The following is a 7,528-nucleotide window of genomic DNA, read 5'->3' on the forward strand; positions in this document are numbered from 1 at the left end:
AGGGGGGATAGATGGCTAAGTGGGAGGCCGGTGAGGAGTAAGTTGCAGTAGTCCAGGCGAGAGGTAATGAGAGCGTGGACGAGAGTTCGGGTGGTGTGTTCAGAGAGGAAAGGGCGAATTTTGCTGATGTTAAAGAGGAAGAAGCGACAGGTCTTGGCTATCTGCTGGATATGCGCAGAGAAGGAGAGAGAGGAGTCAAAGATGACTCCGAGGTTGCGGGCAGATGAGACGGGGAGGATGAGGGTGTTATCAACTGAGATAGAAAGTGGAGGAAGAGGAGAAGCGGGTTTTGGTGGAAAGACGATAAGCTCGGTTTTGGACATGTTCAGTTTCAGGTGGCGGTTGGACATCCAGGCAGCAATGTCGGATAAGCAGGCCGATACCTTTGCCTGGGTCTCCGCGGTGATGTCTGGTGTGGAGAGATACAGTTGGGTGTCATCACCCGCCCAAACTCAAACCCCGCCCCTGACACCCCCACCCCCGCGTCATCAACCCCGCCCCCGCCGTCATCAACCCCGCCTCCCCCGTCATCGGCCCCGCCCAGAACATCACTAACCCCGCCCAGAACATCACTAACCCCGCCCCCCGCAGCCGAAAAATGCGCCTAAAAACTGCTCAAAAGACACGAAGCCCAAAAAACCGCAACCCGCCGCGGGCAAAAATTTCCCGCGGCAGGTCACGGAAAACCGCCCAATTGGGCGGTAAAACCACCCACCTGGCAACACTGGGCGTAGCCAGACAACAGATTTTGGGTGGGCCTAGGTAAGAAGTGGGTGGGCACCAAATGTTCTCCCCCACCACCACCACCACCACCACCAAAACAATATCTCAGCTGGCAGGAAAATGCTTCTTTCCACCTTGGCAGTCTGCAGCAGGCATGCGCTGAAAACTGAGCACGCGCAGGTACCAGTATAAATGGAGAGTAGAATTTTGGTACTATCAGGGGAAAGACTTCAGCTGGCAGAGCTTGGGATCTCCACCAGCTACCGCTAAATATGTGCTACTGTTGGGTGGGCCTGAGCCCTAAGTGGGTGGGCCCTGGCCCACCCAGGCCCACCTGTGACTACGCCACTGTGGATGCCCATATGTAGAACTGGAGAGCAGAGTGGCATGAAACCAGGGTATTTTTTCACCTTGGAATTTTAGAATACAAAGCAGTTGACTGTGTTGCCTGTTTCTAAAATAGGGGTCTTCCTATTTACTTTTCTTTCCCCCCCCCCCCTTGAAGAATTTTCCACGGGCACTTATGGAACACTACCTTCCCAACAAAAAGTACGTGCCCCTCCCTTCCTCCCAAGAAGTGTTTGATGTTAATAGAGCCAGCGCCAGGGTAGCAGAGCAAGGATGAAGGCTCACCTACGGCATCAGATTCCCTCCTACCCCCATACTCTATCTCCCTTTGCCCACCCTCCCCCTGTAACTCCGTATCTCTCTTTCATCATCCCCCGCCATAATCTAGTATTTCTGTCTCACCTCCTGCCCCCATAATCCAGCATCTCCCCTTCCCTACCCTCATTCTATGTCTAGCATTTCCCTTCCCATTCCCTTGCTGAGTCCTCAGGTGTCCGGAATCTCTCTCCTTTCCTATCCCTCCCCCCCTACAATGTTCATCTCTTTCCCCTGCCACCACCTCCACAACCCTACTTCTTCCCAACCTGAACCTGCTGCTGTAGTCCCAGTAGTGCTGGCATTGCACCATGCACCCCCTCCCCCCCCCCCCAAAAAAAAAAAAATTCCACCTCCTTAGGCAGATACCTGATCTTCTTAGTAGAAAAGCCAATTTTTGGATATTAATTTAAAAAATTGGACTGATGATTTCACAGTGTAGTTCTTAATATTTCTGTAACTAGTAACTTGTACCATTACTCCCCTCAGTGGTTAAAATTTGTTCTGGCAGCTCCCAAAATAGAGCAGTAGGTGCTGTTGACTGAGCAATTTTAAATTCGAACTGTACCCCATTATAGATCAGGATACTATTGATCTGGAGTGGCCTAGTGGTTAGGGTGGTGGACTTTGGTCCTGAGGAACTGAGTTCGATTCCCACTTCAGGCACAGGCAGCTCCTTGTGACTCTGGGCAAGTCACTTAACCCTCCATTGCCCCATGTAAGCCGCATTGAGCCTGCCATGAGTGGGAAAGCGCAGGGTACAAATGTAACAAAAGAATAGATACTATTGGAGATTCTACATGGAATGTTGCTATTCCACTAGCAACATTCCATGTAGAAGGCTGCACAGGCTTCTGTTTCTGTGAGTCTGACGCCCTGCACGTGCAGACGTTGGACTCACAGAAGCAGAAGCCTGCGTGGCCACATTGGTGGAATAGCATCACTCCATGTAGAATCTCAAATAGTAGCAACAGTGGAGGAGTGGCCTAGTGGTTAGGGTGGTGGACTTTGGTCCTGAGGAACTGAGTTCAATTCCCACTTCAGGCACAGGCTCCTTGTGACTCTGGGCAAGTCACTTAACCCTCCATTGCCCCATGTAAGCTGAGCCTGCCATGAGTGGGAAAGCACAGGGTACAAATGTAAGGAAAAAAAATTTCAATTACAAATCGAGCTGACTTCAGTTTGTACCTAGGTAGGTAGGAACTATAATGAATTCCATGAATTTCTTGGTATGAGACACTTCATTCAAGCATTTTCTGATTCTAATGATATCACAGTCAAGGCTACCCATGGGAGGAGAGCACGAAGTAGGGTTGATTACACACCTCTGATGACTGAGTTTGTAATTGTTCCTGTGATGTTTTTATACATCCCTATTTCATCTCTCATGCCCTTCCATCTGTGCTGAAGAAAATTCTTCTGCAAAGATTTCAGCTTTCTGTAGGACAAATATAGATACTGGAACTCTGAACTGTAAAATTCTAGCTCTGAATCCACAAATCTCAGTACAGATGGGAAGTACTTTGAATTCTCCTCATCAGTTCACAAAATGTGCTAACAAAAATTACAGGCAATTAAACTAGATGCCTGTACTGGATCCATTTCTTAACCAAACATTTTTGCACATTGCGAGTTCGTGTAAGTTCACGCTATGTATTTCCCTCAAAGACTGAGAAGCTTCTGAAGAAATTATCCAGGTGATTGTAAAGAACTGAATTTAGTCCCTAGATTCAGCACCCTGGATTACAGGGTTCCAGAAGGATCCCTGGTGTAAGGGCCTTCACTGTTGTAGAGGCCTCCCTCCCTTAATCATATACATCTTTCAGTGTTGTAAAAGTGTTGGTAATAGAATCTCGAGAAGATGTTTGGAGTGCAAATCCAGAAGAATTGTTAGGAAAGAGATTAAATTTCTTACTGGCCTCCTCTCTTTAGTCACAAGGGAGATGGAAGAGAAGGAAGAAAGTGAGCCCTTCTCCTGCAGGAGGACAAGGAAAAGAATCTGCTAGTCCAGTCACAGAGGAGAAGTATCTAGTATCTACATTTTCTGAGTAATTGTAATTGTGCGCAACATTTGAGCATTACCATCTCTATGAGAACAGAAGAGAGCTATCCGGGGGAGGGGCTTCAAAGACTATGCAAATAAAGCCCTATAAGAACAACAGCGATTCCCACATTTGTTCTTAGGGCGTTTAGGAGGCCAGGGAGGTAAAAGGATTCCCAGGAATTTTCTTCTGTGATGGTTTGTTTTGTACTGGTCCTGAAAGAAGTAATTTTTATCAGCTCTGCCAATTTAGCATTTTCACTCAGTAAGTTTGCATTTTATCAGAACTAGTGGATACTACTACTACTACTATTTAGCATTTCTATAGCGCTACAAGGCGTACGCAGCGCTGCACAAACATAGAAGAAAGACAGTCCCTGCTCAAAGAGCTATGTAATAAAAGTGAGCCAAGTATAGGACAATCAAGCCATTGTGACATCACTGATGAGGTTGGCTCTTATTGGTGGCCTGAGGCATTATGACATCACAATATTAGCTCTGGTTACAAGAGACTACTACTACTACTATTTAGCATTTCTATAGCGCTACAAGGCATACGCAGCGCTGCACAAACATAGAAGAAAGACAGTCCCTGCTCAAAGAGCTATGTAATAAAAGTGAGCCAAGTATAGGACAATCAAGCCATTGTGACATCACTGATGAGGTTGGCTCTTATTGGTGGACTGAGGCATTATGACATCACAATATTAGCTCTGGTTACAAGAGACTACTACTACTACTACTTATCACTTCTATAGCGCTACAAGGCATACGCAGCGCTGCACAAACATAGAAGAAAGACAGTCCCTGCTCAAAGAGCTTACAATCTAATAGACAAAAATAAAGCAAGCAAATCAATTAATGTGAAGAGGAAAGAGGAGAGGAGGGTAGGTGGGGCGAGTGGTCACAAGTCAAAAGCAATGTTGTCTCTTGGATTAACACTGCTTCTGTTAGTACCTTAATTTCTTTAGAATTTTGAACTATTAAAGACTTTAAAGAAGTATGTAAATGGAAAGTCAAATCCCAGAGTGACTCAGTCTAAGTGCTTTGAAAATACACCTCTTTGTATTGTTCAGTCTTCAGTTTTGCTTTTCATTGACTTGTTTGCATCTTATTTTCATTCTATATCTGGATCTTCTCCTTTGTCTAACCCAGTACATTTGGAGGCTACTTTTCAAAGCAGGTAGACTTACAAAGTTGATTGGATATTTTACTTAAATATGTCTTTCATTATATTCTTGGCTTTAAATATTTCTTTGAGTTTTATGTGTCATATTGGCTGTGAAGGATAAGTACATCAGTCAATTATCCCTGATTCCTTATATCGTGCCTAGTGTTCCGTGCCAAAATCTAAGCATATTCTATAACAACGCACGTAATTTAATTGGCTTAACAAACTACTCAGCGTTGTTAACAGCACTTAACAAGCAATAATGAGCATTATTTGGCAATAATTAGAATTTACGCACACAACTCGCTATGCATAATCTGTAATAAACTGTGCCTAAATTCTAAAGTGCGCAGTTCAAAAGGGATGTGGTTAGGGGGCATAGAAATGGGCATTTAGTGGGCATTCCATCATTTATATGCGTAGTTATAGAATATGGAGCACCATACTAGCTTGTTAATCAGACCCCTTAGGGCCCTAAACATTGGTTTCTGCCACCTTCTGCTCACATGCCGCCAGAATACCAGCCAGGCCTATGTTGCATGTCATTGGCTCTAAGCAGTACATGGATGAGTAATAACGGTTAGAGCAGCAGGCTGAGAACCAGGGAAGTACATAAGTACATAAATACATAAGCACCACCATGCTGGGAAAGACCAAAGGTCATCGAGCCCAGCACCCTGTCTCCGACAGCGGCCAAAAGAACAAACAATTTGTCCCGCCCATCCCAGAAACAGTGGATTTTTCCCACGTCCATTCAATAACATTCTATGGCCTTTTCCTCTAGGAAGCCGTCCAACCCTTTTTTAAAGTCTGCTAAGTCAACCGCCTTAACCACATTTTCCGGCAACGAATTCCAGAGTCTAACTACGCGTTGAGTGAAGAAAAATTTCCTCTGATTTGTTTTAAATTTACCACACTGCAGCTTCATTGCATGCCCCCTTGTCCTAGTATTTTTGGAAAACGTAAACAGACGCTCCACATCGACCCGTTCCATTCCACTCATTATCTTATAGACCTCTATCATATCTCCCCTCAGCCGCCTTTTCTCCAAGATGAAGAGCCCTACCCGCTTTAGCCTTTCCTCATGGGGAAGTCGTCCCATCCCCTGTATCATCTTTGTCACCCTTCTCTGCACCTTTTCTAATTCCACTATATCTTTTTTGAGGTGCGGCGACCAGAATTGCACACAATACTCGAGGTGCTTTTTCCCTTCACTTTCTGCAACTTTGGGTAAGTCACTTCACCCTGAGTTGCCTCTGGTACAACTTATAAATTTGTTCCCTGTATGTGTTCTTTTGCATATTGATTATTGTCGTTCAGGCTTATGTAAGAAAATTCTAGCCCATTTGAAATTACTTCAGAACAGTGACGTAGTCAAGGGTGGGCCTGGGTGGGCCTGGAATTGCAAGAGTGAAAGATAATGAGAATGGTTATGTGGAGAGTGATGAAGATAAAGCAAATGCACTAAAGAATTACTTCTGTGGGGCCGACATGAACAGTGGGCATTATTTGCTGCTCGCTGCCGGTGAAAACCTGCTATTTAAAAGGTATGCAGGGGGAGGGGGATGTCTGAGAAACAATATGGCATGCAAGTGAGAGATGGAGAGACCAACCAGCTCATTTTCGAAAGAGATTCCCGGCCATCTTCCGACACAACTCGGGAGATGGCCGGCGATCTCCTGAAACCGGCCAAATCAGTATAATTGAAAGCCGATTTTGGCCGGGTTCAACTGCTTTCCGTCGCAGAGCCGGCAAAATTTCAAGGGGGCGTGTCGGTAGGGTAGTGAAGGCAGGACGGGATGGGACGGGGGCGGGACAGGGGCATGCTCACGAGATAGCCAGCCTCGCCCGATAATGGGGGGAAAAAAGTCAGGCTTGACGAGCATTTCGTTGGCTTTACTTGGTCTCTTTTTTTTTCACGACAAAGGAGCCCCAACTGACCACCGGAGGGAATCGGGGATCACCTCTCCTTACTCCCCCAGTGGTCACCAACCCCCTCCCACCCAAAAAAAAAAACAAAAAAACTTTTTTGCTAGCCTCTATGCCTACCTGAAATGTCATACCCAGCTCCCGGACCAATTTTTTGTGGGTGCAGTGCACTTCAGGCAGGTGGACCCAGGCCCATCCCCCCCCCCCCCCCCACCTGTTACACTTGTGGTGGTAAATGGGAGCCCTCCAACACCCCCCCCAAAAAAAACCCACTGTACCCACATGTAGGTGCCCCCTTCACCCCTTAGGGCTATGGTAGTGTTGAACAGTTGTGGGTAGTGGGTTTTGGGGGAGATTTGGGGGGCTCAGCACACAAGGTAAGGCAGCTATGTACCTCGGAGCTATTTTTATTTTTTCTTTTAATTTTTAGAAGTGCCCCCTAGGGTGCCCGGTTGGTGTCCTGGCATGTGAGGGGGGCCAGTGCACTACAAATGCTGGCTCCTCCCACGACCAAATGCCTTGCATTTCACCGGGTTTCAGATGGCCGGGCCCGGTTTCCATTATGGCTGAAAAACGAAGCCAGGCATCTCCTCTACACCCCGCGATCAATTTAGCCGGCCCCAACCATATTTTGAAAATACGGTTGGCTCCGCCCCCTTGCGGCCCCAGCCCCATAGATGGCCGGCCAGCTATTTGGCCGGCGCCGTTCGATTATGCCCCTCCAAATCACTTGTGGAACAGGGCAGAGCTGGTGGTTGGGAGGTGGGGATAGTGCTGGGCAGACTTATACGGTCTGTGCCAGAGCCGGTGGTGGGAGGCGGGGATAGTGCTGGGCAGACTTATACGGTCTGTGCCAGAGCCGGTGGTGGGAGGCGGGACTGGTGGTTAGGAGGCGGGGATAGTGCTGGGCAGACTTATACGGTCTGTGCCTTGAAAAAGACAGGTACAAATCAAGGTAAGGTATACACAAAAAATGACACGTGAGTTTATCTTGTTGGGCA

This window comes from Microcaecilia unicolor, chromosome 11, assembly GCF_901765095.1.
Source record: "Microcaecilia unicolor chromosome 11, aMicUni1.1, whole genome shotgun sequence".
NCBI lineage: Eukaryota > Metazoa > Chordata > Amphibia > Gymnophiona > Siphonopidae > Microcaecilia > Microcaecilia unicolor.